Source organism: Cryptomeria japonica, chromosome 9 (assembly GCF_030272615.1).
Source record: "Cryptomeria japonica chromosome 9, Sugi_1.0, whole genome shotgun sequence".
Classification (NCBI taxonomy): Eukaryota; Viridiplantae; Streptophyta; class Pinopsida; order Cupressales; family Cupressaceae; genus Cryptomeria; species Cryptomeria japonica.
In genome coordinates, this window is record NC_081413.1 from 571,408,006 (window position 1) to 571,431,341 (window position 23,336).

A 23,336-nucleotide genomic window follows, 5' to 3' on the forward strand; every position below is an offset into this window, starting at 1 on the left:
TTTGGGTTCATTAAAGATTTTGATGAGTCCTTTTTTGATGAGTGCCCTTTCACATTTTATACCTTTGGTGATCATATCGTTAAAAGAATCTGTATCTTTGACATCCAGGTGAAATTCCATTTCTTCGTTTAAGTTGGAAATGAAAATTTCCACTAGTTCTCGTTCAAGTAACTGAAGAGAACGTCTGCTAGACATTTGGCACCATCGTTGCAGGAATGCTGAGAATAGTTCACCTGGTTTTTGTTTGGTGTTGCACAGATCAGCCATGGTGATGTCGCGTTCAATATTATAAGAGTAATGAGATAGGAACTTCTGGATGAGTTCCTCAAATGTTCTAATGCCACCTGGTAGTCAGGAAAACCATGATGTGGTTGTTCCTCCCAAGCTTTGGGGAAAAAGGCGCATTAAGTATGTGTCTTCATATGCGACTTCAAGACAAGCGGAATGAAATTCTCGGACATGATCGCGGGGATCTCCCTTTCCTCTATATTTTTTGAATTTTGGTGTTTCGAACCCGCGTGGAAAGGGTGGCATATAAAGATTCCTATCAAAAGGATAGGGACAGATGTCATTAAGTGAGAATTGGTTAATCTTGACACCACTATGAAGTTGTTGGGCGAGATTCTCGACTTGTTGCCACAACATTTCCATTTCATTTGGAGGAGGAGGTGGTGGGTTACCTCGAGGGATGTTATATCTGATGTGATTTCTACCTCTTTCCTCCTCATGGCGACTTTGTCTTTCTGATGCTTGTCTTAATTGGGCAAGATCAAAGTCAGAGGGGAGTTTGGCTCCTTCTTGAGCGAGTTTTAAAAAGTGAGCATCCGCATTGCTCCTTAGTATTTCATCAAATAATCTGTTAAAATGAGGGTTATGCTGAACCCTTTCGATTGTTGAAGGAGTGGGAGTACTTGGGTTTTCGTCATTCACATTTCCTCCAAGTGCTTCTTGAAATTCATTGAGGTTGTCCTCTTCTTCCTCAATTTCTATTTCTCGCTGCCTTGATCGTGATCGGGTTTGAGCCATTTTGTTTGCAAGTTTGTTTTGAAGTTGATTGAAGATGATGATGAGTTGGTGATGAAATGAAAGATTGATGATTGGTGATTTGTGTTGTATGGGGATCTCTAGCACTTTAAGGTAAATGTAACCGAAATTCCTCCTTTGGATTGCTTGTTTGTTTTGATAAGATTTGATGTGATAAGGTGCAGAGAAATCTGAGATGTGTTACAGATTTAACTACCTAGCAATGAGAGGATTCACTCATGAACTAGTTTTAACCTGCGTAGATGTGTCTCTTAGGTTGAGCTTATCCTAGATGTAGAAACAATCTAAAAAGTGATCTGATGTGTTTAATTTCAAGCAATATCTAAAAAGGAATCGTGGGACAAGAACCTCTTAATGTTTTTGAGAGTTGGGATGGATTGATGATGAAGTGATGATGTATGAATGAGATGATGGATGTTTTGTTTTCAACTTCAATAAAAACTTTGTGTTACAAATGGAACAAACTCTACCTCTTCCATTTCAGGCGTTGGTGGCACTTCTCGAGCTGTGTTGTAGGTGATACAGATGTTTGGGAAGAAATTGGGATTAATCTTTCCTCCTTGATTTTTGTGATAACTCAGAGCTCTATATTGCATAAAAGCTCTGCTGTTCAATGATTCTGAATCAAACTCGTTTGTTTTACCTTGAAGGTATAGACGCATGCGATGTAGAAAGACTCTATGTGAGACAAAGATTTGTCTATTGAGATAGAAGAATTTCCTCCTTTTGATTAAAGCCTTTGAGCTTAGTGGTCTCCTTTTCAAGGTGATACTCTGATGACACTTCTTCTTTCGCAAGATGTGAAGAATGGTCATAAATTTTTGACTCTTTGTTTGTTTGCACTTTGTTTTTGGTATTTTTGGTTGTGTTGACAGATGTTGGATGAATACTTTGTTTTTGGGATTGATTTTCTGATTTTTCTTTGACAAGAAAACAAAGCAAGCACACAAACACAAAATTGTAGCCTCAAAGGCACAAATGAGTATGGGTCTAGATCAACCCAATTCTTGGACTTGTTTTTGACCCTTCCTTTAGATGTATTTTAAGGTGTATTTCCAAAGCCTGAAGTCGGCTCAATTCGCACTAGGTCTGTAAAACGAACACACTTCAAACACTCTTTATCCCTAAGGTCAAATGGCCAGTTGTGATAAATTTAGCCCACATCTTGATATTTCTTCGACTTTGGTACTACATACCTTATGAATCCCGTCGTGGCAGGTAAGGATGTGATATACTAAGTCTTGCATGAGCATAACAAATAGATGATCCCTATGATGGGGGAGTCACCACTTTTATCAAGCCACAAGTGACCTTTCAAAAAGCTATATTTCTACTCAAGGAAATATGTATGGTGAGTATCTTGGGAGCAAAACCATCTATGCTCTTGCACTAAATTATACCTCAAATATCCTCAATCAATAGAACAGGTGGGCTACTACTTAAAGGTGTTTAGTCATGTTCGATGTTTTTGGACATAAGTTCATTCTGCAGTGACTCACTTAAGAGCCTTGTAACTAGTGGTGGGGCCCATTTGTCCTTTCGGCCAGTTACACTGTAGGAACAGCTATACCCAAGGCTACAGCTTTCGCTCTCACCTGATTTCTATAGCGGCTCGAAGGATTTACCGCTCGAGGTCGTTCCCAAGAGTATCGATCCCTTGGCAGGCCTCTCTTAAAAAATAAAATTTTGAGTGTTACTAACACTTTTCTCTTGCACCTAGGACCACGAGAGCCAAGGGAGAGGATAGTGTGTGTTAGAAGTAGGTCCACTCGACTGACTTTTGTGCACAAGCGTGCCAAACACGAAATTCACTTGTTCTTTTTAATCCATCATTTGCAAAGATGATCTAACTATTTGGAGATGTTGCTCCAACAGCCATGGTGTTCTTTTTAACTTCAAAAGGCAATGTGTTTTGTAATCTAGAATTTGGAAATCCTGGTCAACTTAATGAAAAACACATTTTGCTTGAAGGAAATTTTGTTTGCAACAAAAAAAAAAAAAAACAATCAAAAATAAGTGGTTTGTCAGTTTTATTTGCACCAAATTTTTGAAATGTGGATTGTAAATTTTAGGTCCCAATTGATGCAATGAAATCAAATTTTGTGTTTGTTAATTTTAAGCACCAAAGAAAATGAGGCCTAACTAGAAAACAATGAAAAGCTGTTTTTTTGTGTTTTTAAGTTCTTTTTAAGCACTTTAAATGAAAATTTATTTTTTTTTGTGATTTTTGTTGGGTTGTTAACCTGCACAAAGAAAAGAAACAAGTTAATAAAATCAATGCTCAAAGGGGGGCTTCCACAAGCCTAAATTCTGATTTTTTTTTTGTTACAAGTCAATTTGGGCGACACTCTGTCGCAATAGCGTTATTCTGTGTTTTTGCAGAAGCGCTGATTCATACAATAGCGCTAGTCTGCGTGAGCAGAAGCGCTAATTTAAACGGTAGCGCTGAAAGAAGAGAAAAATCCGAGAAGACAAAAGCGCTAGAAGTGTGTCAATAGCGCTGAAACTGTGACAATAGCGCTGGAATGTTGTCAATAGCGCTGAAACATTTTCAATAATGCTATCTTAGGGTCAATAGCGCTAAAAGAAATTTTTGCAATAGCGCTAAAATGAGTTCAATAGCGCCGAAGGCGACCTGTGTGGCAATTTCAACAAGCAAAATGTTAATTTCAAAAAAAAATGATCAGAAGGTTGCGTGTTCGATTCACGTCGGGTTCACCAAATGATGCCCTCCTAAATGGCACAATGTTAGTTTATGATCAAACAACACAAAACACACAAGATGTTAGAGTTAGTCAATCAAAAACTAAAACATGAAGGCATTCCAAAGGAGACACTAAAAACATGCTAATGAATCTAACTAAAGAAGTAAGACAATGAGATATCTCCAACTATCTCTTAACATGATATTAGTTCCTTTCTCCCTTGTTCCTCTCCTCTCCAAGTTCCAAAATAGTGTAGCTCTCAGCAGCTTTTTGCACTATGGATGCTTATGGAGGATTGAGATTTGTAGAATAGCTCCAAACATGAAATGAAAAGCTATTTTTAATGCTAAAATGATTGATTTTACCAAAAAGACAAGATTTAGTTATGCTATGCTAAATGCTCTCTAAAATGGCTATAGTCTAAATGCTTACAAGTTTTTCAAGATCTGGATTATGAAGGAATGGGCTCTATTTATAGGAAAAATGGAGCAATGGATGGCCAGGATTGAAAGGTTTAATCAAGGGTCAAGCTTGAAAGTTGGGGATCCATGTGCACAATTTGCACCAATGACATGGTGACAAGTGTCAACACAGGATTGGGTTGAGAGAAGAGGTTGGAGGCATTAAAGGCCTGAGAAGACCTCATGGTTATCTAAAGACTAAGGGTCAAGCCTAAATTAGGATTACCCACTGGATTAGGAGTTAATCCAAGGATAAACCTTTGTGCAAATGATTAAGAGATAATCATGGTCAAAGCATTAATGCCCTGATGAGACCCTTGGGTTGGGTAGAGGTTGAGTCAAAACAAATGTTTTAACCATGTAGGAGGGTTTGGGTTAACCATTAATGGTTATTGGAGACTTTGTGGATTAAGTGGTTGAAAGTTGGGAGCCTTTAATGGTTTTCAAAGACTTTGGGGTTTTTGGTGGTTGAAGGTTGAAAACCTTCAATGGTTATCCAAGACTTTGGGCCATTTGAGAAGTGACTCCATTTTGCTTAGGAATGTGACAATAATTAGGGGATGGATTAGGCTAATTTAGGAAGGGGTTAGAAGAATCTAGAAGGGGATTAGATTTTGCAAGTGGATTTGGTGGGTGAGGGAAAATAGGATTTTATTTAAAATAAAAATTCATTTATTTCAAAATGTGTGCAAGTTGCATTTGTAGGAAAATGCAAGTGGGGTGGGGATAATGATTTAAATAAATGTTTTATTTATTTAAAAGAGGAAAAGGGGGATTTAATTAAATAAATTGATTTTATTTATTTAATTGATTTGTATTTGGTTTAATGAATTAATTAAAATAAATTGAATAATTTATTTAATTAATAGAAGAATGTTTGGGGATAAATTAATTAAATATTAATTTAATTAATTGGTGGCTAGTGGATTTTTAATCAAATAAATACGAAATATTCATTTAATTAAAATGGATAGATTTGTGTGACTACAGAAGCAAACTTCACCTTGCGCACAGATAAGAAGTTGGTGCCATTCCTGGGCAAGGTGACGAAGAAAAGGATGCAGGGACTTTTCCGTTACAAGGCGGAGAAGTTGTGGAGTATGGCTCGCCTCATGCTTGCAGAAGAGGTAGTGTATGTCCATCATCAATACTGGATGAATATGGAGGTGTACTCCTTGATTCTGGCATGGGCATGCGAGTTTGAGCTAGAGGTGGAGAAGATTAGATTCACATTGACCAAACTGATTGATGGGGAGTACTTGATCAATCTCAACTCACTTCTAGAGTGGGTTGTGCGTCAAGTAGGCATTAGTATCAAGGAGAGAGATGACCAAGAGGAGTTGTTGCCCTTTGTCTGTTGGCCGGAGGATGATATAAAAGAACAATACCGTGAATGTGCTCGTATTGGGTGGGAAGCTATGAAACTATGTGTGAAACTAATTAGGGCGAATGAAGTCTTGAAGACACTATAGGTGGTAGCATGAATGGAAACTGGTAGAGACCTGAGAGACAAGTTTGAGGAAGGACGGGTTGTTCAGTTGCTAGCGAGCTTGGAAGGTGACCCCAATTTCGGATGTTTGGATTGCATCCCAAAGATGAAATATGAAGCGGCAAGAGGTAAAGATTCGGCCACCAAGGAGGGAGGGGAGAAGGAGAGCCAGAGCGACAGTGAGTGAGTGGCCTTTTGGCCTTTGTTTTTATATGTTTTTACAAATTTTCTAATAATAGTTAACTGTTAAAACTAAACTATTTCTGTAATATTTTGGTTTGGCGGGAGCAGCATTGAACTGGTCTTTTTTGGACTTGTTGTATGGTTTTTTAGAACATATTATATGGTTGTGGGTGGTATGGGGGTTTGTTGACTACAGTATGTAAATGGACTATGGGAGACTGCATTTCTGTATGCTTAAAATTTTGCATTAATATAATACAAAAACTATTACCGATCAAAAAAAAATAGACTTATCCATAGTAAACAATTCACTTCCACAAATTTAAGCTTTCAACTATATTTTATATAAACTTTATATTTTTCTCTACAAACATATCACATAGTTACATTTCACAAAAATTCAATGTCTCAAACAATCCCTCAATAAACTTACCAATAATAAACAATTTACTTTCACAAATTTAAGTTTTCAACTATGTTTGATATATAAACTTTATATTTTTATGACGAGAGGCATCTACAATGGCATACAAATATTCGTAAACAAAAAATTGATTTTGAATAAATTTGACATGTATATGACAGGTAAATGCATGCATGTTTCAGTTTCTCTATAAATATTATTTTATTAGTGTGAATAAAATAGAATCATTGCCACTTGTCTCTAAGTATATGAAATTGTTACAATCTTTAATGAGAGTGAAAGAGTGCAGCATTATTCAGCTCCATGTCCTTCTTGACAACTAATAAACATACAAGACAATTATATGATATCTCTCAGTATCTCTCGGTATTATTTACGTAGATTTTTTTAAAAATATAAGTATACTAGTTCTATATAAATATATCGCAAACTTATATTTCAATGATGTTTCAATTTCAAACAATTCCTTAACCAAATGATGACATTTTTTACTCTGAACAATGGTTTCCATGTGCTGCATAATACAATCGTCAATATATATATGATTCCTCTCTTTAATGTGCAAAAACTTCGTATCTAACAAAATATCTTATTAAATGATTTTTAAGAAGGAATGCCATTCGCCCAAATATAATTGTAACTGTAGATATACACTAGCATATATACCTTAAATTTTAATTTAATCTAGCCTATTTGACTTTAGGGTGTAAATTTGATTAAAAATATGCACCTCGAGAAGGATATCTCTCAGCGTACTTTATATAGATTAAATTAAAATTTAAGGTATATATGCTAGTGGCAATCGCGCGATGCGACATGAAAAACATAAATAAATGCAACATATAATTATATAATGTAAGATATACATTAGACTTTATTTAATGATAGTACTTATAAAAAATTATTTAATGGTGAGTATTACGGTTACGAATAAGGTTAGGGTTAAGCTTAGTATTATGGTTAGAGTTAAGGTTTACATCATTGTTAGGGCTACAATTAGGGTTTGCATCAAGGTTAGGGTTTGGTTTAGGTTTAGAATTATGGTTAGGGTTAGGATTTAGGATTATAGCTAGGGTTAGGGTTAAGGTTACTATTATGTTCAAGGCTAAGGTTTACATCATTATTAGGCTGGTCAAGGTTGGGGCTATGATTAGGGTGAAGGTTAGGGTTATGGTTAAGGTTAGGGTAAAATTAAGGTTGTTATTCTAGAAGAATGATTGGGGTAATGATTGAGGTTCAATTAGAATTAGCATTAGAGTTAGGACTAGGGTTCAATTAAGAGTAGGGTTAATATCATAATTGAATTAGGGTCTTATTAGGTTTATGGTTAGTGTTATGATTAAAAAAGGGTTAGGGTTTAAGGATAAAGCCTGGTGTTATAGTTAGGTTTCTATAATAAAGCAAGCTTTCAAGGTTAGGATGAAGGTTTAATTAGGGCTATGGATTATGTTAGCATAAAGATTAGGGAAAGTATCAAGGTTAGGTTGGATTTAGGGTTAAGGTTATTTTAGGGCTATAGTCCAGGTTCAAGATAGGGTTTAATTAGGGTTAGGGTTAGGTTATCATAAGGGTTCAATTACAGCTAGGGCAAGAGTTTAATTAGCATTATGATTAAATTACATTAGTGTTAGGGTTAAAGTAGTACTAAAGTTCAATTAGGATTAGGGTTAGAGTTAAGTTTAGGGTTAGGTTATGGTTAGGTTTCAATCATGGTCATATAAGTTTTAGGGTTAACATTACACTACAATTAGGGTTACTATTCTTGGAGAATGCTTGGTGTAAGTGTTGGGGTTGAATTAGTATTAGTATTAGGGTTAGGGCTAGTGTTCAATCAAGAGTAGGGTTAGTATTACAATTCATTTAGGGTTTAATTAGGGTTAGAGTTTGAGGATAACGCATGGCGTGATGGTTAGGATTATATAATAAAGCTTGATTTTAAGGTTATGTTTAAGGTTTAATTAAGGTTATGGCTATGTTAGAATAAAGGCTCAATTAGGGTTAGGGTTTATTACATCTATATTAGGGATATTGTAAAGGTTAGGGTTTGATTATGGCAAGGTTTTAGTTATTGTTAGAGGTAATATTAGAGTTCAATTAGGCTTAAAATTAGGGTTATTATTCAATTGCATTAGGATTGGAGTTAAATTAGGATTGAAATTCAACTAGGGTTGGGGTTCAAATTAGATTTAGGATTAAATTAAGGTTATATTAAGGTTCAAGTTGTAGGTAGGGTTCAATTTTATGGTTAAAGTTAAGTTTAGGGTTATGTTAGGGTTGGCATTCAATTAGAGAGATCAAGTTTAAGGGTTAGCATTATAGATAATTAGAGTTTAATTATGGTAAGGGTCTAATTATAGTTATGGTTAGGATTAGAATTCGATGAGGGTTATGATTCAATTACATTAAGGTTAGGAAATTAGGATTAGAGTTCAATTAAGATCTTAGTTTGGTGTAGATTAGGGTTAGGGTTAGATAAGATTTAGAGTTTAATTAGGGATAAGGTTAATTTTAGGGCTAGGATTCAATTATGGTTAAATTAGGGTTCAAGTTGTAGTTAAGGTATAATTATAGGGTTATAGGTAGGTTTAGGGTTACGTTATGGTTAGGTTTCAATTATGGTAAGATTGCGTTAGGGTTAGGGTTAGGGTTCAAATAGGTATAGATTGGAGATATTATCAAGGTTAGGTTTTGATCATGATAAGGGTTAAATTATAATTAAGGTTAGACACGATACGACTGCAATAAAAGACTCTACAAATCTCCTTTTCTTTGCTACACCACCATTCATTAGAACAGCAAGAAATAAATATGATATCTTCACATTCATTATATTTTAAATGATAAATTGTGAAATCAAGAAAAAGCTACAATGACAGACAAAAAGAAGATGAAGAGACTGATAAGAAAAGAAAAGGAAAAAAAACACCCCCACCTTCTCTTGACTGTACTTCTTCCTCTCCAACACATTCACTACCTTCAAAGTGTAATTCCATTTCATCCCCATCGAATAATTTTATGACGCCTCAATTTATCAAGGCAAAACTGTTGATTTGTTGCTGGAACATTTGCAGGCTGTGACAAAGATACAGAAATAGAAGCAATATCAAAGTATTTAAAGTTAAATACTGGGAATTCAAGATCTTCTGTTACAGATGTATAACATTTTTAATGTTTACGTGAAACATAAACACACCGCACGCTCAATATGAAATCTACCATGCTGTTAGTGTCAATTAACAATACAAGTTGAAAATCATATTCCGCATTGTCCGTAATGAAAGAGGAAAATTATCATTATTGGGTTACATGCGCTAAAATAGAAATTAAAAATTGAAACAAAACAGAAGAACATTAAAAATACTTAAAACGTCAAGCGCGGCGCACCTTCCCAAGTAAGAATGCGTCAAATATACGACTCTGCACCAGCGCCTTATCCATTGGGCCACAGAGTCACAACAAGACTAAATTGGAGTTCAAGATTAAGTTTTTGGTCTTTACTCTGGTTCTGTTTTATCTGTTTGAAATCTTCCACCTCACCACCCAATTACATCTCAATTATATTTAACTGCTTGCCCAGTCATATTTATAGAATTTGGCTTGGTATTCCCTTGTGTTTTACCTGTTCTCATGAAAGAATAACTAGAATTAAGTGAAAGGGTTAGTAGACGACTAGAACATTTTCCGCAATGTTGTTGCCCGGGTTCGAACCGCGGACTTTTGGGTGTATGGCTACGCGTCATAACTGAATACAGCACAGCGCCATGTTTTCATGGCGTTAAAAGATCTTTTGATCCTAAATTTCGATATGCAATGCATCAATGGGGACCGTAAAAAAAGAATCTTTTGCCTCCTCGTAAGATATTTATTGCTGAATACAAGTGTAGTTTTTTCTCTGTACAAGCGATCAATCTTACAAAGTGGTAAGTTTGTTTCCCGTTAAAGTAAAACATTAAAAAGATGCTCAAACCCAGGCCAAGATGGCCGAGTTGGTCTAAGGCGCCAGTTACAGGTACTGGTTTGAAAGGGCATAAGTTCGAATCTCATTCTTGACAGCACCATCACGTTACTTTTAAAGTCGAATACACCCAACAGGATAGCTCTATAGGTGACTCAGTTTCAGCTACTGGTACGAAAAGACATGGGTTCGAATCCCATTCTCCAAAATTTTATACTTAAAAATATATGATAATGCTTCGCTATAGAGTTATCCTGTTGCGTGCTTTTAAAATAATTGTGCTGTCAAGAATGGGATGTTCGATTTTAAAAATAAAATAATGTTGCTGTCAAGAATGGGATTCGAACCCATGCCCTTTCGGACCAGTACCTGAAACTGGCGCCTTAGACCAACTCGGCCATCTTGACCCTGTAAGTTTAAGAGAATTCTGAATTATAACAACTTAAACCACACACAATAACTTCTAGGTTTAGAAGTGTTGATTTAAGGCTGAACGAATTTTATTATCAAATGGGAAGCAAACTGACATCCACTATGTAAGATTCATAGATATGAAGATGTTAGTCCTACAAGATCTCCCTCAATACCAAGAGGTTGGTCTTTTCAATAAAAAAGGGTAAACTTACATGTCACATTGTTTTGAAGAAACATACACAAATTCATTTTAAAAAGAATTAAGATCATTCCTCAAGTTTCTCTACACAATTAGAATTCTTTCTTTGACATTCATCAAATATATTAAAATTTGAAAGCATTCAAATAATGGATCAACTATTAAAATATATATGCTAGAATGTAATAATAACTTACATCATTCGAGTCAATAAAAATAATTAGACCACTCAAATCTCTCTCTGAAAATGCTACACGCATATTGTGTAGCCCAGGACATAGAGAATAGGTACGGATGTCCATGCAAGCATAAACAAAGCAATGGGAACCATTATCTTTGTGTGGCGGCTCTCGAGGCATCTGAAGGAGGAGCACAGGTTCAAGATGAAAGATATAGATGTTGCAGTAGTAGTAGTAGTAGTGGGCATGCAAAGGACGGGTGTAGACAATTACAAAAGGAAAACATATATCCTCAAGAAACTGCAAAACAAAAGAATGTAAAAAAAACAATGATGAAATATGCAAAGAAACGAACTAACATGTATGATAAGTTATGGCCGGTAAAGTCCAATCTAGCTCAAGAAAAAGCATTGAATAACTTACAAACCAATTGTGTTATTTGTATAGAAATTTCATTGCAAGCATGGCTAAGTAGTATAGCAGCAAAGGAGCAATTGAGAAGCAACAATAGATGGTGTGGCTAAGATTCAGAGATGATGAACAAACTGAATCTTCCATTGTCCTTCAGTTTTCTTTTATAGATTGAACCCGCTATTCCACCACTCTATCAACAACGACTCATTTAATTTTGTTGGTGTAAATAATTATTCATCTTGGATATTATTACACCTTACTTAAGTTTACTTAGGAAATGCATTTCATAGTAGTTTGGGTATGAGACACTTGGGTGTTTATGCCAACATTGGGATAGTGTGTGTAGGAGAATTTCCACCGTTTATGGTGTGATCTTGTTGTTACACTCCACAATCAGTGGGTGATCCACCTCATGTGGAATATTATATTGTTTCTTCTACCTACCCACACCTATTTCCTACCTACCCTTGTTTCTTATTGAGCCACATGTCATGTTTGTGTGCTCACATATCCATATAGCCTTGCCTATTTAAGGAGGCTCATATTCATTGTATGTAATAATGATTGATGATCCAGTTGATCAGTATTTTCATCTTGATAGAATACAATTTATTTCTATCATATATTTTGTCTCTCTTATTTGTGCTTTCCATTGCCTCTTGATCTTGGCAAAATCTCACATGGTATCAAAGCTGGTCCATGTCTCACATGGTATCAGAGCCATTAGAGTGTCATTGGTTTGCTAATTGAGAGAAATTTGATGCTATTTGGGGTTGTGTATTTTGGAGTTTTCTATTGCAGGTTATTATTGAAGCTTGATGGGTCAAATCTGAGGTTACCATTGGATTGAGGAGGTCCAAGCAAGTCAATTTTTCCTTTTGTTTCATCCAAATCAGACTTTGGAAGCCAAATCTAGAGGCATTTGAAATTTGACGCTGCGGCGGAAATTTTCCAGAAATTATAATTTTACAGGCAATTTTCAAATAGCGATATTTCACTCATCCGGACTAGTTTTTTCAAGCAATTTTTTTTTGTTTTGGGGTAGAATTTCGTGATCTATACAGTGGTGTAGGAGTTTTCTATTTTTCTGATACAGGTTTTTTGGAAAGCATGAAATCCCGATTTTTACAACTTTTGAGGCTTCGTTTGGGCTCATATGGACTCCTTTTCAGGTGCCATTTTTTTTGAAAGTGCATATTTTTTCATCTACTTTCAGTATTTGGCCATTTTTGGCATATTTGGTACTTGCATTTTGCTTGGATCTCATTTTAGATCACCAGCAGTATTTGTTGAAGTCTCTTAGATCTCATTTTGAACATTTGTAAATTGAAATCAGAAGTCCACTTTGCCTTGTTTTGCAAGTGGCCCATTGTATACGCACTAAGTATAAAGTGCCAAAATCACCATTTTGGGGGGGTTTCTTGATTGAGTATTTTGGGGGGGTGTCTTGTGTGATTGTGCCTCTCTCTATCTTGTGTTTTTTCATTTTGGTGCTATGGATTCTTCAAAATTTCCACTTTTAACTCCTCATAATTATGCATCATGGAATATTAAAGCATGGAGTAAACTAATGGAAAAAGGACTCATTCATTATGTAAATGAAACTATTACAGCATCACCTGATCCTAAGGCTGATCCTAATGCTCAAATTGAATGGCTTACTAAGAATGCTATGGCACTTGGAACTCCTAGAAAGTATGTATCAGGTGACCTCATTTTTCACATTGATAAGTGTACAACAATTAAAGAGGCCTTCGGATATTTTTAAGAAATTGTACGGTCAAGTTGATGAGATTAAGGGCTAAAAGCTTGATAGTGAACTCACAACTTTGGATCTCAAGGATTTTGATACAATCCAAGATTATGTCACAAAAGAAACTAAGCTAAGAGCAAAGCTAAAGGATTGTGGAATTGACAAAAAGGATGCTCAATTGGTTTATAACTTGTTGGACAAGCTTCCTTCAGAGTATGCAGCCTTTGTATCTAGCTTTCACACCCATAGGCTAGCTCAAGGTTCCTCATACACTTGTCCCTCATTTGATTCATTCATGGAGATGTTGATACTTGAGCAATATAAATTGACCACGATGGGGATTCTCAAATCTTCAAAGTCACAAGCTTTGGTGGCTAACAAAGGGAATCAAAGTAATCAAGGAAAAGGCAAGAATCAAAAGCAACCTAAGTCTAAACCACAACAAGATGGAGCACAATCTTCCTCTCCACAACAAGGTGATTCACCATTCTCACCTAAGAGGAAATCATATAAGGATAATCTTTTTTGTGGATATTGCAAGAAGTCAAGACATGATGAACATCATTGTTATAAGAAGGATATTGATGAGTTGAAGAATCTTCTTGAGAAGAATAGAATCAACCTACCTTCTAGAATGTCTACATCAGCTTCTTCTTCCAAGGATAAAGGAAAGGATCACTCTTTTGGGACAGATAAAGGAAAGGGACAAGCTCTTTGTGCTACTACAAGTCATGATTCAAGGAGATGGCTTCTAGATTCAGAAGCTTCTCATCATATGGCATCTTCGCAGTCTATGTTTTCTATATTTGAGCCACATGCCACATGCCACAGATTTTGATGGAAAATCATACATACATGGATGTGATTGGGAAAGGATCTATTGCCATTGGGGATAACTCCTTCAATGATGTGTTGTGTGTACCCCACTTGACAAATAATCTTCTTTCCATCTATCAAATCACACATGGGGCAGCTAGGAAAACTGTGGAGTTCACACCTAATTCAGTTATCATTAGAGACTTGGAGGGTGGAGGTATCATTGCGACTGGGGTGGTTGATCATGCATCTCGGTTGTACTCTTTTTCAGATTTTAGTCCTATTGATAAGGTTGGTTCTTCCTATGTTGATAATTCAGATTTTGAGGAGAACTTTGGGCATTTAAACTTGGGGATTCTCACATGTGACCCCATTCTTGAGCCTTGCATTTCATCTCTTTCTATTGATATCACACCACCTATTGCACCTGATGATGCAGCTAGTGTGACAGTTTTGCCTTCTTATGATTCAATGCAGCAGGATATTTCATGTCTTCCAGCTTCAGTTGATTGGGATGCCTACTTGACAGACATTGCAGGTTTGTTTGTGGACTCCTACATTGCAGATTTGGGAGACACCATTGATGACATTCATCTTCTCTTTGATGAAGATGATCCTTCTTTGATTGTTGTGTGGGATAACTCTGACCCTCTTGTGCATTCTCTACATGATCAATCTTTAGAGGTTGACATGATTGTGGATACTTTTGTACAACACTTGAAGGAGGTCTCTTTATCTTTTGAGGAGACATATGAGTCTTTAGATATTGTTCTACATTCATCTCCACTAGATCTTGGAGTGCCTTTTTCAGCAGTGTGGCATAGTTTACCACCTTTGGAGGGGGTACCTTTCAGCATCAACATGGGGACACTTGAGCAGTTTTCAGAGATTCCTTTCATCATGAGTATTTTTGCTTCATCTTCCCTTCATGGTTAGGGAGACTTTTTGGATTCACCTTTGGTTTTGTTTCTTCCTAAGGGGAGGAACGTGGTTTGACGTTCGTGGAGAAGTTTCTTCATTCATCATCGAGCTTCTATCATTGGTGCAGATTCCAGATTGAGGGGGGGCTTCCTAGTCTCTCTTCTTCTTCTTCTCTCCTATGGGGGGGGCTTTTTCCTCACATGGGGTTTTGTCCTTCACATACTTCTATGAGAGTTCTTTGTATCTAGTTTTCATCTCTCTTTTGGGGGAGGGTTTTTTCCCATTGGGTTTTTCTCTCTTTCCCCGCTTTGTGAGAGATTTCCTTGCATTGGTTTTCATGCATTTGCATTTGTACATGGGTACCTAACATGGCCTTGTAGTCGGGACCTATCTTGCATTGCTTAGTTGCATTGTAGACTTAAGTGCATTCCCCTAAGTTGCACTTAAGGGGGGGTGTTGGTATAAATAATTATTCATCTTGGATATTATTACACCTTACTTAAGTTTACTTAGAAAATGCATTTCATAGTAGTTTGGGTATGAGACACTTGGGTGTTTGTGCCAACATTGGGATAGTGTGTGTAGGAGAATTTCCACCTTTTATGGTGTGATCTTGTTGTTACACTCCACATTCAGTGGGTGATCCACCTCACGTGGAATATTATATTGTTTCTCTTACCTACCCACACCTATTTCCTACCTACCCTTGTTTCTTATTGAGCCACATGTCATGTTTATGTGCTCACATATCCATATAACCTTGCCTATATAAGGAGGCTCATATTCATTGTATGTAATAACGATTGATGATCCAGTTGATCAGTATTTTCATCTTGATAGAATACAATTTATTTCTATCATATATTGTGTCTCTCTTATTTGTGCTTTCCATTGCCTCTTGATCTTGGCAAAATCTCACATGGTATCAGAGCTAGTCCATGTCTCACAAATTTTTCTTCTTTTTTTTAAATCATCGACTCTTTTACATATTTTAGTTGGCATTGAAGAATGGTGACTACTGCAGATTGTCGTTGCGAGGGTGCATTAAGGGAGATGTTTCAATTGCCGAAAGCATTAAGGAAGACGTTACAATTGCAGTAACTACTACGATGCCACCAGCCTATTGCCACATTGTCAACTAGTCTACCAAGTTTTTTGACACATGCATGCAAACGTCATATTTTTCTTAAACTGGTTTTTTGTTTACGGATAACATTAATTCCATTGTAGATCTCCTCTCGTAGAAATAAAAGATATAAAAGATCATTCCTCTATCTAATCTGCCAAAACTTCAATATCTAATAAAGAATTTGTCACTAAGTGATTTTTAAGAAGGGATGCATTCATTGGTAGCAACCCAACTCTGCACATCCTTTCCAAACTCCATTTCTCCTTGTTTTCAAAGAACCAAAATTGATGAATCCTATCAAATATAAATTCCAATCGTACCACAAACATTGATTTGGTAGAATCAGTGGGCTCCTCTTCTTCTGCCATTCCTCCCCATCTTAACAAATATAGACATGTTAAACCCAGAGTATATGATTCATGAACAACACTAAGAAGAATAAACAACAGGTGGGTATTCTTAACAAAAATCTTGCTAACCCCCGCTTCCAAAAACAAAAAGCCTCAATCACGGCATCCTCCACAAATAAAGAAGCAAAAATTCAAATACCCAGATTCTAAGAAGAAGAGTGTATTGAAAACTGATATACAACACCACCCTCCATTAAAGAACGTCGAGAACCTTATATACCACGTCCATTAAAGAACATAAATAAGCCCAGTGATAAACAAGACCACCTTCCATTATATAAGGGTGATATTATATCTCAGAAAAACAATAAGCATAATAATAAGCCTCATGTTGCTCAAAATGTTGGAACTTCACAATTGGATATTAAGAAATCCAAGAGTAATGCTAGACATGGGACTTTGCATTAGGAGTAAGGAAGTCTTCAGCATATCATGGATGGGGTCCAGAAAACTATTCCCGAGTTTGCTAGACTTAGGACTTGGCCCACTAAATTGTTACTGGTGAACATAATGAAAAATCAATCAAGAAATGGTCAAACTTTTTGCTGGCCCATTTTGTTAAGATCAAGTCTTAAGTTGGTTTAGTGTTAGTTTGGGCTAGTTAGGTAGGATTAGTTTAGTTTCCTTTCTATTTTTGTTGGTTTTCCTTGTTTGTTTGGTCTTTTTTGTCTTTTTGTCTTTTTGTGTGTCAATGTTGTCTTCTTTTGTTTCTTGTCTTATGGTATTTATTTGTTCTTTCTTGTCGCTTTGTGTTGTTTTCTTGTGTGTCGGTTGTTCTTGTTTCCTTGTTCTTTTCTTCTATCCTTGTTCCTTTTGTTTCCTTTATTTGGGGCTTCCCGTTCAAAGGTAGAAGTTGGATTGTCACATGCAGGGTATAATGGGTAGTGACTTAATTGAGAGTTTTCTATATGTATTTTTGGATACTTGATCAATCACTTGCCTTTGAAAATTTGGTTTACCTTCATACTTTTCAATCTTGAGGGTGCTAGCATATATCTTGACTTGGTGCATTTCTAAGTTTCTAGAAAGCAGTTGAAAACCTATCATGAACAACACATCTTAAGAAATCCATAGGTTAGTTTATATCAAGTCTGGTAGACTTTATCTAAGGTGAAAAACTTGAAGGTTAATGTTTCCTTCATGATGTCTATCGTGATTCCCAACCCAATGTTGAAATTCATTGTTTGAAAATTGAGAAAAGTGAGAAAAGAATGTAATCATCAGAAAATAAGAAAAGAGAAAAAATAAAGAAAAGTATAAAAAGGAAAGAAGAAAGAATTATCAAAATCTCAATTCACAAGGGCCATTCAAGTACCTCCACCGGAGCTATAGATGCCTGGCTAGAAGTGGAGCAATATTTGAGGTGAATCGGAGGTATCTCTATGGAGGCTATAGACACTTGGCTAGTAGTGGAGCAATATTTGAGGTTAATCAGAGGTATCTTTGTCGAGGCTATAAATGCATGGTTGACAACAAAGCTATGCCCAAGACATCATTGCACATTCAAAACTACACCCTTTACCTACATAGCCTAGATATGGTCTATCTTTCTTGGTTGTAATGACAGCCAATGGATGGATAATGAGTCAATTACACACACTTGGGGTTTCAGTTGTAACTTGAGTCTCTTAATTGGTGTGTTGAGGCTTGATTATGTTAGTCTTGTTTGAGTTGTCCACTATGAGCATAAACTGAATCTAGTCTAGGTGGGAAAAAGCACAAACCTATGTCTCACTTGGGGCTAACTGGGCGCATTCTGACCGAACATAGTTCGACCGGACTAAGTTCAGTTGAACTAAGTCCAGTCAAAATATTCCCCTGCCATGCGGCACCTAGTGGTGTGGCCTTAGCACCTAAATGGTGCCAAGAGTTCGGTCGAACTATTGTTACATTATCCCGATTTTTCTAAGCCCCTAAAGTTAGAATAGTTCAAGATAACTTAAAATAGGTCAATTAGACTGAGTTCAGCCAAACTCACCTATGTGGTAGGTGATGTGGCAATCAAATCACCTATTTTGTCTGCATTTCTGAAACTTTTCACTTCTACTCAATTTTTCTTCAGGCAAAATATTTTTTTACAAAAATAAAAAAATACTCTCTTGTAGAGCTCGAAGTCATGAATTTAGACATATACTTTTTTTATTATTTTGATTTATTTTAATATTTTTTATTAATTAAACATTGCAAGTAGGTTTTTTAAGTTCAAAAAGAAACTAATTAGAATTTTTTTTTTTTTAAATAGTAAATGATAAAAAAAAATTTAAAAATATATTTTTGACTAGATGAGAAAATCTTCTCCAAAAGGGTATAATTTTTTTTTTTGATAATGATAAATTTAGTAGACAAAAGGTGACGCGGGATGAAAACTACCAAATTTAGCTATGTTGGACTTTAAGATATTATTACAAGAAAAATATGCATCAAAAATTTATTTTATTTTTTTTAACACTACATATATATGTCCTCTATTTGAAAAATTAAAATCAGAAAAAAATAAGTTTGTTTTCATTTTGTTTGGTGATGCTGACTAGAACCCCTGATTTTCAGCATTTTTGAGCAATAAAAAGTTTGTCTTTGAATATATAAAAAATGTCAATTTAAAAAATTTTAAAAAAAATGATAGACATAAATTTTATTAATATTTCTATATTTGATTAGTTTACATAGTTTTGAAATTCAATTTAGAAATGTCACTTTTATGCTGTCAAAGTTAAACAATTTTAGTTATGTTGGTCACTTCCTTTATAAAAATGTGACACAACATCGTGCTTTTACCCAGGTACTTCAAGGGTTCAATGTTTTAAAATGCATGGTAGCATTTTCCTAGTCGAGTCGCCATTTGTTATCCCTACATAATACACCCCAACTTTTTGCTTCCTGAGCTAGGGGCCCCCTTTTTGCTTTCCCTTGGTTTCGTTTGTTTTCCCTTTATTTCTCTTGTTTTTCGTTGTCTTTTGTGTGTTTTCCTTTGGTTTTCCCTGTATTTCGGACTCCTAGAGTTTTGAGTTCTTGATTTTGTAAACTCGGAACCTCAAGATCCCAGGTTCCTCATCCTGAGTTTGTTATTGTTTCTTCTGTGTCCTTGCCTATTCTCTTTTCCTTGTTTTCTTCCCAGAGTTCCGAGTTTGGAAGAGTTCTTCTTTCATTTCCTAGAACCTCAGAATCCTTGGTTCTCGCGTTCTTCTCTGTGTCTATTATTTTGAAATTTTAAACTTTTGAGTTTCTGAGTTTGTGGTGGCCTCAGCTTCCTCGCTCCACAGGATCTTGAGATCCCGGAATCCCGAGTTTTTGTCTTTCTTTGCTGCTTTTGGGATTTCATGATTTCGAAACCCCGAGAACCTCATGGAATTTAGTTCCTTGAGTTCTCGATACCTGAACCTTGAGGTCCCGAATTTTAGTTTGTTTGTTGCTTGTCTTTGATTGTCGTGCGTGCATTTTGGTTTTCGTGTCATTGTTGTGTGTTGTCGCTTATCCATCTTTTTTTTTGTGTGTGCGTCTTCTTGTTGGTCATTGTTGTTGTCTTGTTGTTGCTTTTTGTCTTTTCACTCGTTGCTGCTTCATCATCATTTACCTGGTTAGTTTAAGTTAGCGTAGGTCAAAAAATGACAAAAATAAAATCAAAAATCAAAAAATGCCAAAAATCAAAAAAACACAAAAAAATTGAAAAACCTCCAAATCCATAAAAATCATAAATTCTTAGAAAATCAAATATTTGCAAAATAAATAAAAATTATTAAAAAGTAAATAAATTCAAAAATGAACAAGATGCCAGGAGGATTAGAACAAGATAAGGTGTGGAACCTCACAATCCTAAAATCTCGAGCCGACACGATAAAAACCCAAATTGCCTATGCCAAACAAGCTATGAAACACTGATTTTGATGGACAATATAAATCGAAGGTCGAGGAAGGCATGAAGTGCACCATTGCATACAATGTTTTAGAAGGCTAGATGAGAATGAAACGGTGCAAGAAAGCACAAACCACTCTAATTAGGGCACGTTGCGATGAGAAAAACATAGTTGTACAAGAATAAGTGTTGATCCATAGCCATGGTGAATCAGTTCAAATCAAATATAAATGCAAGAAGTGAATCTATTCAAGCAATGAAAAACAATAAAGAGAAATGTGCAAGTTCTAGACTGATTACGGCGATGATTAATGAGAAATAGAGAGCGTAACATAGAGATTTCAAAAATGGGCAATGCTAAATAGAAAAGAAGATCTTCAAAGATAGAACAATTCTAGAGATTAAAACATTTCTACAATAACAACGTATCTAATGTGTATCCCACGCATAGATTGAGAATGAAAATGCACAAAGGTGCAACCCTAAAACCCAATGAAGAAAGAAGATTATGTAATGCAATCCACATTCATTAAAATCCCAAAATGTAGTAGCAGAAACATTCATAGCAATAAAGATAAAGGAGATCAGGGCAAAGTTGAGTATTGACCCCATATTCATGAAAGATTATAACTTTAAAAGTTATAGAAAAAATAGAGTTGAGAAGAAGACATCAATGAAAATATATTAATATTAAAGACTTAAATGAATAATAGTTACAAAAGGTTGTCTTTTATAGACATCAAGACTTCTCCAATGAAGATGAGGAGAAATAATAAAACAATAAAACAAAAAAATGTTTTTCCTAAAACAAGGTTTTTTGTAGCAATTTAGAGATCACAATTGTTGTTTTATTAAAACATAAAACTGAAAGCAAAAAAACAAAAAAACATGATTTGCTAGACTCCAACGCATGATTCCAATCTTATCTCCAGCGTAGTGATCATGTCTTCAATCTCCCCCTGAATGATGAATGGAGGTAAGTTCCAATTGATTTCTAAAAGTAACAAAAGTCGATTTTTGGAAGAGCTTTGGTGAAGATATCAACAAGTTGTTCAAATGAAGGACAGAACTGCAACTCCACTTGCCCATCTTGAACCAAGTCACGAATGTAATGATGTCAAATCCTATGTGCTTTTCTCTGACATGAAACACTAGATTCTTTTTCATAAAAATAGTGTTATTGTTATCACAATAGATGGTGGTTGGATGCTCAAGAACCAAATGTAGATATATCAATATCCTCCTTATCCATACTACTTGAGAACTTGTTGATGAAGATACCATGTATTCCGCTTCTGCTAAAGAAAGAGCCATTGTTTCCAATTACTTACTACTCCAAGATAGAACTCTAGAGCCAAATGAAAAAACATAACTAGATGTAGATTTCCTATCATCCACTAAACCAGCCCAATCTGAATTCGTGTAACCAACTAGCTCAAACTTGTCAATGGGAGACTATTAAATGCCAAAATTTTGTGTACCACTCACATACCTCATGATTCATTTAGCAACCCACCAATGTGACTCATTTGGATCCTGCATGAACCAAGAGATGAGGCTCACAGCATACATAATATCAGGCCTACTAGTTGTGAGGTACATGAGGCTGCCAACCAAACTCCTATATCGAGTTGCATCAACCTTGGGACCAGCATCTTTCTTGGTCAATTTTTCACCAAGTGTTATGGGCCCATTGCAAGTTCTTTGCATGCCTCCATTCTAAACTTCTTCAATAAACTGGCTACATACTTGGTTTGGGAAATAAATATACCTTTTGATGTTTGTTGTACTTCCACACCAAGAAAATAGTACATGAGGCTTATATCTAAAATTTCAAATTCTTGTTTCATTTATGCTCGAAATTTCTCCATGAGAGCTTTGCTATTACCTGTATAAATAAGATCATCAACATAGAGGAAAACGATGAGAATATCGTTACCAATACATTGGACATATAAGGTAGGCTCTAAGTGGCTTCTGTTGAATCCTTTCTTCATGAAATAATTGTCAATTCTAGCATACCATGCACGAGGAGCTTGCTTCAACCCATAAAGGGCTTTCTTCAACTTGTAGATGAAGTGTTCTTTTTCTGGGACTTCATACCCCATCTATGTAACCATTAAGGAATGTTGATTTCACATCCATCTAAAATATTGGCCACTTGTATTGTGCTACAACAGCCAATATAATCTTGATTGTATCAAGTCTAACCATAGGAGCAAAATTTTATGCATAATCCACTCTAGGAGTTTGTGCAAACCCCTTAGCAACTAGTCGTGCCTTATGTCATTCTATTGAACCATTTGCATGATATTTGGCTTTGTAAATCCATTTCACACCAATCACATGTTTACCTTTGGGAAGTGGAACTAATTCCCATGTATTATTCTTATGAATGAAGTTCATCTCATCATTCATAGCATTAACCCATATGGGTTCTTTCACCGCTTCTTCATACACAAAGGGTTCAACTTTAATTGTACTAAACAAAGAAAAATTAACAATTGGATTGATATTGGCACTCCTCTAATAAATATCAACCAAACTTCATACCTTTCTTGGAACGGATGCTAGAGGTGATGGTGGAGGTGAATCTTCACCTGAGTTTGTGCTACTTGAAGAACTAGGTGAGCTTGGAGTACTAGAACTGGAACTTGAACTTCCACTTGAGCTTGTGGGGAGAGGAGGAGGAACACTATTATCTTCCATGTTTTTTTATTTTTGATGGATTTTTCTACACATCATCTTTCCGCTGCAATACTCCCCCTTCATCAAAAATCACATCCCGGCTAACTATCCATTGCTTTGTCTTAGGATTATAGAATCTATAGCCTTTAGTTGCAATAGAATAGCCCATAAAGATACAAAGTTGGGATTTGGCATCCAACTTTTTTCGCTTTTGAACTGGAATATGCACATATGCCAAGCATCCAAAGACTCAAAGATGAGCCACTAAAGGCTTGTGACCACTCTAGGATTCCATTAGAGTG

General features: G+C 35.7%; 1 non-coding gene across 1 annotated transcript; it reads right to left on the reverse strand.

The window, feature by feature from the left end:
• Window positions 1-10,587: 10,587 nt before the first annotated feature.
• On the reverse strand, window positions 10,588-10,668 carry TRNAL-CAG (transfer RNA leucine (anticodon CAG)). Its single transcript has one exon. It is a non-coding gene; the product is annotated as a tRNA-Leu (tRNA).
• Between the last annotated feature and the right edge of the window lie 12,668 nt (window positions 10,669-23,336).